Source organism: Gossypium hirsutum, chromosome D13, assembly GCF_007990345.1.
Source record: "Gossypium hirsutum isolate 1008001.06 chromosome D13, Gossypium_hirsutum_v2.1, whole genome shotgun sequence".
In the NCBI taxonomy this organism is placed as follows: domain Eukaryota; kingdom Viridiplantae; phylum Streptophyta; class Magnoliopsida; order Malvales; family Malvaceae; genus Gossypium; species Gossypium hirsutum.
In genome coordinates, this window is record NC_053449.1 from 22738031 (window position 1) to 22748880 (window position 10850).

The 10850-nt window shown below is 34.0% G+C and overlaps 1 non-coding gene across 1 annotated transcript; it reads right to left on the bottom strand.

Moving 5' to 3' along the window:
• Window positions 1-327: 327 nt before the first annotated feature.
• On the bottom strand, window positions 328-10597 carry LOC107920390 (uncharacterized). The gene is made up of 9 exons (XR_005922665.1): window positions 10116-10597; window positions 8199-8324; window positions 8049-8092; window positions 6068-6596; window positions 5096-5986; window positions 3623-4983; window positions 2884-2988; window positions 2578-2752; window positions 328-847 (listed from the first exon to the last, which is right to left on the bottom strand). It is a non-coding gene; the product is annotated as an uncharacterized protein (transcript).
• Between the last annotated feature and the right edge of the window lie 253 nt (window positions 10598-10850).

Sequence of the window (10850 nt, forward strand, 5' to 3'; positions counted from 1 at the left end):
TCTCATCATCACCAACCCTAGGAAAGGCCCCTGCTCCCTCGCTATCAAAATACTAGATTCTACAAGTTTAGACAGTACAATTATACGAATGCATGTAAACATGGAATACACAAATATTCTATTTGTTTTCATATAGTCATACTATCCGAGCATCTATGTTCGAAATTTGTATATGTTTCAATCACAAATGACGAACAAAATATTTTAGAGAAAAAAGAAAAATTCAAATAACTCTCTTTCCACTTCCATCCCTCTCTTTCCCTCTCAACCAAAATGGAGACATGCTTCCCATTCCCTCCTACTTCATCTACATCCAAACTGACTCTATTCAAGATTTCAAGTTATTTTATTTAGCTAATGCAAAACCGGCATGTGCATGGTCACAGTTTGACGAGTATAAACTGGCAAACTTTAAACTTTGATCAAACAAACTTATTTACATTATTTAGCAGTACGCTAAAAGCTATGCACCCACCCTATTTGAAAATTCGAAGACTAACAGTCCTTCAAAATCAAAACAAAGGAACACAGACAAACTGTACAGAAATGGTGCATTCACTGACCCCTAACAAGGTTAGCTTCTACCTGGATGTTGCTGAACTAGCTGAATAAGATTACTTGTTGAGTTGCACGAAATTAACTATTGTTGCCTTGAGAAAAAGAACTCCTAGTCAGGGTGCCTGTTAACCGATGTCTTATTTCCCTTGGTGACAACTGCCCTTGCCATAAGAGATGCAGTCTCCTCCAGAGTCCTTAATCGCTCCTTCAGTATCCAGGATGGACTTAATCCCTGGTTTCCACAAATATCATTTATTGTAGAGTGCCTCGGCTGGAACCAGCATTCACCCTGTTCAAGTGAGATGCATTTCTGATTAAAGAATCCATCATCTTTAAAAATAGATGCACTACATTACAAATGCAGCAGCAAAACAAAATTTAATAACTACCTGAAGAGACGGTGACAAAAATAAGAAGATATGCTTTGCATATTAGACCGGATCAAGGACATTATTATTTCATAATCAACAAATAGATAATTTCATGATTCTTGTACTATGCAGTATTACACGAATGGAATGTTTACTATTGGAACCTAGTTCTATAATACACTACTTAAATAGAATAAACAACAACAAAGATAATAACTAATCAATAAAGGCAAACTCAATTCATGTATCTTGATCAATGAGGTTAGGATGCAGATTTTTTATTCAAGAGACAAGAGATGCATTCTCCATATTCAAAGCTAATCAGCTAAATTTCACCAATCAATTCCAGTTCCGATTTTATCTAAGGGCTCAAGCATAGGATACTCTTTTAATGTCATTGTTCATGGTATGGACTCAAGAGGTGAAGCTTTTTTTTTTTTTCTGGAAGGGGGAAGGGGGACAAAATGCAACTTTACTATTGAATTAACTTGAACGTTTGCAATTTTTAGAAGGGGCTAGAAGAACAATTTTTCATTTTGGGGGGGGGGGGGGGGCAGCAAAGGCCCTACCTGCAGCCCTCTAGCACCGCCCTGACACTCAAGCAATACCAATAAGCACATCTATTTTGATAGGGAACTAAGATAACATACCAAAAAAGTTTATATTGACTTCTGAACATGAACAAACATCAGTTAGAAAGTTTTAAACAATACAGTTGCTTCTGTATCCGGTGCAAATGACTGGAAGAAGACAGTAATATGGGATGCTGATGAAATGGGTGAAGTAGAATCACCCAATTAGGTAACTTTGCATCCGTGATCCTACCTTTTCTGAACCTCCTTAATCAGGTATATACGGATACAGGTACCAACATATATAGAGTGCTTCTGCCAATTTCAACTTGAATGTTATTCTAATTATTTAGAATGTCCCAAAATAATAATCACTCACGCAAAATATAATGGACAAATATATATTTTAGTACCTGAACTTGGCTTCAAGGTTCAATTTGGTACCTAAGCTTCTTTTCAGTCCAATTAGGTACTTGAACTTGTCTTTTAAGGTTCAATTTGATACCTAAATTTATTTTTTTTTAACTTGGCTTTTTGGTCCAAATTAGTACTTACAATAAATGACTTATTTGAACCATGAAGCCAAGTTAACCATGAAGCCAAGTTCAGGTACCAAAAGATATATTTACCCAAATAAAATTCATTATTCCAATAACAGAGAATTACATAACTAACTCTTTAGACTCTTCTAGGTTGGGATTTTCATATGTGGATGTAAAATTCAAACAAACCAGCCAAAAAACCCTGTCATTAAAGTAGAACTAAAAAAATTTATAAGGCTGCTTTTGTCTATTAGAAACAAAACAGTAAATACAGATGACTGCTTACATCTCACAAACCAAGCCTGGTTAATGTTCAAGAAGCACCTATCCAAGTTAAGGATTAGTGCATGTCCATATTAAGCTAAAAGAAATACATCAAAGTACAGTTGGATGTTTGCCAAACAAAAAAATTAGGCAACACATCTTAAAGTCTGTTTTTCTTATTAGAAAAAGAAAAAAGAGCCCTGCAAAGCCACCAAAAGTATCAAAGTTTATATTCAAAATGATAGTAATTGAGTAATTTATTATGGGTACCTGAGCATTGTAACTCTGAAGACCTACAACAGGAGATACTATAGATGCATCCACACTAGGGTAATCGAACTTGGATCTTCTACGAACCAAAAGGCCAAGTGAATGGTAAGTCAAAAATGCTGCACGGAAATTCCCATCTGGGATTTTATAAATAGGATACCATGCAACAGAATACCTGAAATATAGAACAACCGAATATTAAAACAAGTATTGGTATATCTAGTTAATACAGAACTTTCATCTTATCTAAAATAAAACCAAAAGATGCATCATATTTAGTTCAGTGAAGCATATTTTATCACTAACCAAGATTGCGGATGCAAATCATGTATATTTATGGAGTTCAGATAAACTGGATCTCCATACATTTTGCACTGAGGGGATGCATCATCTCTAACCAGGTCTTGTATCCTGAAACAAACAGAACCACGAAAATAGACTTGTTACTTCATTTGCAAAATAAAGCTTCCTGAAGCTGCCAACAAGAGAATAGGGTTAAACCAAACTATAGTGACTAATTAAATATATGCCAACCTGTATCTTCACCTGCTGTCCCACAATTAAATGCTTGTTTGCTTTTAATCAAAACAAGGATAGTGAATTATAGATATCATTAATAACAAAGCAGCAACAGCAAGAACATGCACAAAAACAGCATAAAACAAAAGCCCACCTAAGACTTATAGCCTAAAAGAACCTTTCTACTGCATTCAGCCTAGCATTCTCTCCGAAGCAAGTGCAGCCAGATGATGATTCCACTCATCAAATGCATGAGAGGCCAAGAATAGTAAATGTAAAGTTTTATGAGTATTTAACATCAAAATCTGTATCCACGCAACCAAAATGGCAAATTATTACACACATGCTTAGCAGGTCTCAAGGGAGAATAAGGGAAAGGGTTGAAAGGAAACCAAGAAGCATGAAAAGTAGATTCAACTTGGGGAGGAAACTTGATGCATAACAGAAACTACTAAAATAAATAAATTTAGCTAACTGAAGTGAAATTTCAAAGGTAAACTACTAAAGAAATACAATTAACACTTACTTTTCATTTAATGCCCGTCTTTGTTGAGGCTGTTCAGATTCAAAGTACTCAAAGGCCAGTTCAAGACAATCAGACTGTGAAATATCAACTGATTTAACAGGCAACATATCTTCAAGAGAAACTGGAGAAGGTTCTGATCTAAACACATCATCAACTTGCAACTGACTACTTGGTTCTGCAGTGTGAGGCTGTGGAACAAGTGCTGAAAATATTGGAATGGGACCACAATTAGTAGAGTTTCTTGAAGTGGAACTGATATCAGAAGTCACAGAAACACCAGGAGAAGAAATTCTGGTGTTATTCTGGGTGGAATGACTTTTACTGTTCCTGAAAAGTTGAACTGCTGACAAGTAAGGAATAAAGTAGGCACGAAATGCAAACTGATCAATACCCAATCTTTTTGGATTTTTATAATCTTCTGCCCTTATTTCTAATCCATATCTGCCATGTTTCTCATACCACTGCCACAGATATCCCAATGGGATGTTTGGTGTCTAATGTCTACACAATGGAGCACTAGGAACCTGGTCCAACAAGCAAGTTTGACAACCTAATGAACTGTATGAATGACAAATAACTGGAGAGCAAAAGTGAAGAAGCCTTTCAAACTCAGCAATGGGACACCCAGTGGCCATCTGAACAGCTTCAGATGCCATATGTGCCCTGTAGACATCATCCAATGCCTTTGCCATCTTGTTTAAATCAGTTGCAACTGCTGATAAATCTTGTTCTCTGGTTTCATCAATTAAGTAATCAGCCCCACTATGATTGTTTTCATTCTCATTTACACAAGCATCAAGATTCCTCAATTTTTTAATATTGTTCCCATTTTCGAGAAAACTAATTCCATGTCCTGGATCCTTCCCAATCCTACATAGTGTTCTAGCATTCACAGAAGAAGAAAGATTTTCAGAAAAAGAAGTAATGTTCTCCTCAAAGGTATTTTTGGAAGTCCAATCTTCAGCATCTGGCCCATTAGCATGTTCCAAAGACAAATTGGCAGATTTAGAAGATGTTTTCAATCCACGATCCTTTATCCTAATGGGTATTCATTTCTGCATAACAGAACCCGAAGTATGGCTTTCCTTGCCATTTTCAGCCAGAGAAATTCCTTTTTCTATTTGAGCAACACTATTCACCATCAGATGAGGGACATGAACTGGAGTTTGTTCCTCAAGCAAATTTAGCTGATCCAAAGGGACAAATGACTTTTGCAGCAAGCTGTCTTGATTCTCTACACATAGATTATTCAAACCTAAACCAGTACCACAGACAGTGTCACATGGTTCTGCGCTGCTTGGACCAGCTTGAAAGTTGTTAACTGATTCAGTTTTCATGGTCCCAAGCCTTGGACAATCAACCTGAGAAAAAGACCTTGAAAGATTTTTAGTTAATACATGGTCATACATAGGATTTGAAACATCTAATAGCACTTTTTGGCATGCTAGTCTTCACATGAGCATTTAAATTTACCTTGTTGAGATGACATTCCTTCCTGGAAAAACTGTTGTTTTCTTGTTTTGATGCTGGAATAACTTTTCTTTTGAACTTCCTAGGAACCATGCTTTTTGGCTTCCTCTTGCCATCGGTAATAGATAAGTTTGTTACATTGGTAGCATTAGGATTTCTTTTCAGCACAGGAGCATCCTTTAAAGAAACATCAAACTCTGAGCAAATCGGACCTGTTTTCTTCAATTCAGTGCGGCATTTCTCTACAGGATTCTTCTGAACCCTTTGCCAAACAGACTGACTGTTCACTGTTATCATTCGACCATGCAAGCTTCCCATAGTTCCAGGTTTGCAAGTAGTAGGACTCCCAGGAATACATTTAAATTTCTTACCCCTCTTGCCCGATGCCACCATTTGTCCACCAAGGCTGCTATGAGCCAGACCATGCTTGCTTTCCCCCATATACTCATGGGTTTCTATAGTACCACATAATGATTTTTGATGATAGGAGTCCTTCTTGGTACCAGAACCTGGTAGCTCTGATTGACTGATTTCATGGATGTTGTCATTAAATGGCTTCACAATATGACCAGCACTTGTACTGTCTTCACTGTTTGAACCAACAGAAATTGAGTCCAAGGCTAGAGAATTATGCATATCAGAGAAATCCTTCTCATGTAAACCTTCTAGAGAGCCCACATGTGAAAGATGTTTCCTCTCAATAGCTCCTTGACACCAGGAAAGTTGCTGGTCTTCACTGCCAATTTTAGAATTATTTATATGATGCTCCCTAGGAAACTTCTGAACTTGAGTAGGTACAACAGATCCAGTTATATCCACTTCGTCAACATCAGATGTGCTTATATTTGGTGAACCAGAACTTGTAACAGCACCATTGCTGCTTTCTGCAAGCCATCAGAGGGTGAAACTTCTGGTGAAGTTGCACCTGATACTACTATACAACAATCTATGTCATTATTATCACAGATTTCAGATGCTGAACTTGCACGGGTATACTTCTGACTCCGTAGAGCCAACATCACAGAACTGTTTCTTTTTATGTTTTCCCTTCTTTTTTGTCCGCTTTTGTGAATTTCTCCTTTTGGACTTGTTTTCCTTGGAACAATCAATGAACATAGCATTAAATCCTTTTGACGTAACAGCAGAGGAATCATTGCAAGTGATGGAACAATGATAGGAAGAATTGCTTGACACTTCACTAAATTTATTTATTTTACCAGCAAAGGTCTTGTTGCGAAATTGATGTTGGACATTGGATCCAGAAAAGCTTCTGCCTCTAAATGGCTTGCCAGGATAAGTAACTGCAGGTTGGGGCCCTTTCTGTGTCTTCCATCTATCAACCATAAATGAATTGACAGATGAAGAGGAGACCAGATGCAGGTCATTCATATTCACCTGATTTCCAGATCTTAAATGGTTAGTGTGATCAAAGCATTGCAAGGGTAGTGCAAAGATTCTCCACTGCCCATCAGATTCAAGTGTAGGGAATGTCGCAACGGCACACCTAAAACATTAACAGGCAAAAGACCCAGTCAAAATATCTAGCAAGTCCTCACAAAATTCAAGTGTAGGGAATGTCTAGCAATATATATCAACAAACTAAACATATTTCCTGAATCATAAATTTACCCCAAGTAGAGATAGACAATTGAAATTTTTAAAAGAGTATGGCCTAAACATATCTAGCAAGTCCGTACAAAATTTTTAAACCCCTTGAGTCACATTTATATACAGTGCAAACAGTTTATATACAGTGCAAACAGATAATTGAAATTTTTAAGAGTGTTTGTCAGATAATTTTTAAGAGTATGGCCTAACCATAATTTGCATTAACTGGTGGTTTGGAAGAAGGAAATTAATTTGTCTATATGTTCTATACATTAAAAAACATAAAATCTTTTGGCTCCTCTATTTCCTTCTTTTTATTTATTCATTTTTTATTATTAGCTTTCGGTAGCAGGGAAAGGTTCATTCACTTCATTTTGCACGTCATTTCAACAAAATGTGAGGTACTTTATCTATGATATTTGTTCAAAAGAAAAGGAATTACTTCAAGTCACAAGAATTAGTTCATTTAACCAAATATCCCTTCTTAAGAGATGGATTTCAACAGATTTGAAACAAAGATTTTCTTTCATATTGATCAGAATATTAATAGTAAACAGTAACTTCTTTTTCATTCAATTCCAATTACAGAGTACTGAAGCTGGAATTTTGTATTTTCTTTTTTGTAGTACACAAAAGCTAGTTTCACAATATAAAAGAAAGATACAATATTAAGAAATGAGAAAGTATCTAAAGAGAGTTATTTGAAAACAATTATTAAGCATTCACATTGAACGCAGAAATCTAGGGAAAAAAATATTTGAGGAAGAAAATGAAGATTGACAGCCTAAGCACTATCTTAAGTACCAACAAAAAGAAATTTTTTTTAATTTCTATGTTTGGAATATGAATTGGGAGGATGGATTTGAATTTAGTTTGTTATATAAATTGTGAATGATGAAAGTAAATGTTATCTAAAATCTAATTAAGTTTCAGTACAGCTTTATATTAAAAATAGTTTAAGCAGATAACTTCAAATTTCCTGAATTGTTAAGATACTCCAAATCCTCTACTAAAACAAAAGAAATTATGAGGTCCATGATTTTCAAAATGATCAAGAAAGCCATTTTTTTTCATGAGCTAGATTGCCCACTTTTAAGCTAAATTAAGTTCAAGTTTTCAACTGAACTACAAGTGGAGAGGCAAAGGGCTTTTATTCAAATCATAGTTAACACTAAACCCAGGTTTGAACCCTGGACACCACCTACCTCTTATCCAAAAGAAAAAAGGAGGAAAGAAGTTTAGGTTTCCAAAAAGCAACCTAAAGCAACTTTTGGTGAATCACATTTAATTTAAAGCTGTAGAACATACAAGTATATTCTTACATATCTAACAACCAAAACTGGATTACCTCTGGTCAATGTTCCTCAAATTGAAAGGAGAAATTCCAGAGACCTGAATAATATATGTATAGTGATAGAAAAAAATTTTATTCAAGCTGATCACAAAGTAAAAGACTAATAACTTAACAATTTAATATTGGCATAGGAAAGTATCTAACCTCTGATGATCTTCTAGAACCGTTAAGCTGCAAACAATTCTTCGACCAGTTAGTCTGTCCAACCTCTGACACTTTCTGATTATATAGATGGGTTTGTGGAAGGGCACAAGGCATCTTTTGCTATGTCTGTCAAAGTCAATAGCACAAACATATTAACAGGCAACCTTATAAAGAGCTGATGAAGAGTACTCCACTCAAAAGCTACATTTGAGAGCAAAGTTTTTCCACACAAGTTATAGAATGAACAGCTGTTTATAAAATCTACTGGCAAAAGCATAATGGCTACCAACAAATTTCAGTCAAACAAAAGCTCTGAAAAATACCCAGATAAAGCAACTATTCCAACTCAATATAGATCAAAGAAGAAAAAATAAAATCAGGAATGGGGTATAAGAGAATTGGACAAACTATGGAAAAAAGATAGCTGATGTAAAAGGCATTTTAGAGCCATTCAATGAACTAACCACTACTACCACACACACTAGTGATATTCAAAAAGTTTAAAGAATAAGCAATCATCAAAAGTCTTTATGGAAAAATAATAAGAGGAAAGCAGGTTTTGCGTGTACCAATTTCTTGAAATTATATTTCCAATGCAAACATGGAAAGTGCTAAAAGATTTCAGTTTCTCGGGTAAATAGTGAAATGACCTTTCAAGCCAATTTTCACTTTAATTTCACATAGCATAAAATAGGAAGATTCTGGACTCAACTGAAGCAGAACTATATAGTGTGTGTCAAATAAACGGTCAAAGTGAATATAATCTACTTAAGAAATAACTAAGGGCAGTAGTTCAGCTCAATCAAAAAAACCTATATTATTTGAAACCACAAAAGGCCACATAAACCACAATGTTAACTAGTTGCTCAATCATACTGCATGCAACAAACACCACAATTTTCGGAAAGCTGAAACAAAGAAACAGCCACACTAGTCAAAGAGTTGAACATAGGAAAGTCAAATCAGGTTCTCCCAACAACCAGAACAATCCAAGCTTTTGCAACATATGACAAGCAAGATGCTAGCAGCCATTAGTAGAGTTCGGAACATTAACCACAGACAAAATAGGCAATTCAAGAAAAATGTTTGATGTCATATTTTCGGGGTTTTTTTTTTTTTTTTTTGAAAAATAAACAATGCAAATAAATTTCTCGTTTCCATTAACTTCAACTTTTCAGAGTGGGGGATTATTTGTCAATGTGTTCATAATGATATCTTATTTTAATCTTTTATTAAAAGAAAAACATATATAAAAGTAAATTTAATAAATATATTTAGTTTAACATAAAGTGTAATAAACAAACAAAAATGTTTAAAATTTATAGTAAAAATACATTAGACATATAAACATAATGAGTTACAATACGATCCCTATTTCTATAAAATCAAACAATTTTATATAATATAAAAATAAACATATTACAGAAAGAAAATTATAAAGAGTGTATGAATTAAATAATACCATCAAAAGTATAATCATATCAAATGTTTTTGGTTACTTCTTGAGAAGAAATTATCAGAATTAATATAAAAATATGATTAAATAAATATTAATCAAAATTCTAATATAATTATATAAAAAAGCTAAGAAGATAATTATTCGATCTAATTATTTAATTAAAGAAAACAATACAGAGAACCAATTCCTAATTATATTATGTTACTTTAAAATTTAAATACTAGTAACCTTATAATTTAGTTAATTATATTTCTTTTACAACATGGAATAAAGTGTTTGCATTTAAAATTCTGGAAAAAAATAATTAGCAAACAAAGAAAAAAATGGTAAAACCCAGAAAAGAGATGCTACACCAAAAGGGGGGGGGGAAGCGATTTTGCCAAAGCTTTCAAGAGAGCAGTAAAAATCTAATTCAACAAGAAAAATAAAGAATAAAAAAGAGGTTGAATTAAACTCACCAGAATCATGCGATGATTTGAAGCTTTGGGAAATTGAAAGAAGAAAAGAGTAAATGGAAATTGAAAATCATAATAGATAAAGAAGAGAGTGTGAAAATTCTAAAAATAAGGAGATTCCCAATTTTTCCCAACAATATCTGAGGAAACAATCTAAGGAGAGGTCAAAAAGAAAGGAAAAGGTTCCCCAAATTTAGGTGCGAGGTTCAGATAGAATAGCTAAAATTAAGTATAGAAATAAATTTGCTATGTAATTTTCAACAATCAGTCTTCAAGTTTCTTCAAAAACCAAAGGTTCAAAAATAGATGCCAGAAGGAAGGCCAGTACGATTCTTTGTTGTCAAACACTTGCTACAGGCCCTTCTAGTTTTGTCAGTGTTTTTCTTTTTTCAGTTCACTCTGGTTTTAGACTAGGGGTTCGCTCTTGTTTTAGAGTAGGGTTAAGTTTGGATGCCTGATGAGTTTATCTGTGTTAGCGTAAAAATAGTGTTGTAGTTAAATTAGATAGTATAGCGATAAGTTTAGATTAAGGTAAGAGGAGAGAAAGAAAATATAGGGCAAGTAAAATAAAATAATTATATTAAATATATATAATATAAAAAATTCTAATATGGATATAATTATATTTGTAAAAATTTATAAATATTGTTTTCTAAGATATCGCAGTAATGTGAATGCAAACCGAGCCTTAATAAAATAAATTCTAAAAGTATAAAATAATTTAATAAAAGATTATTT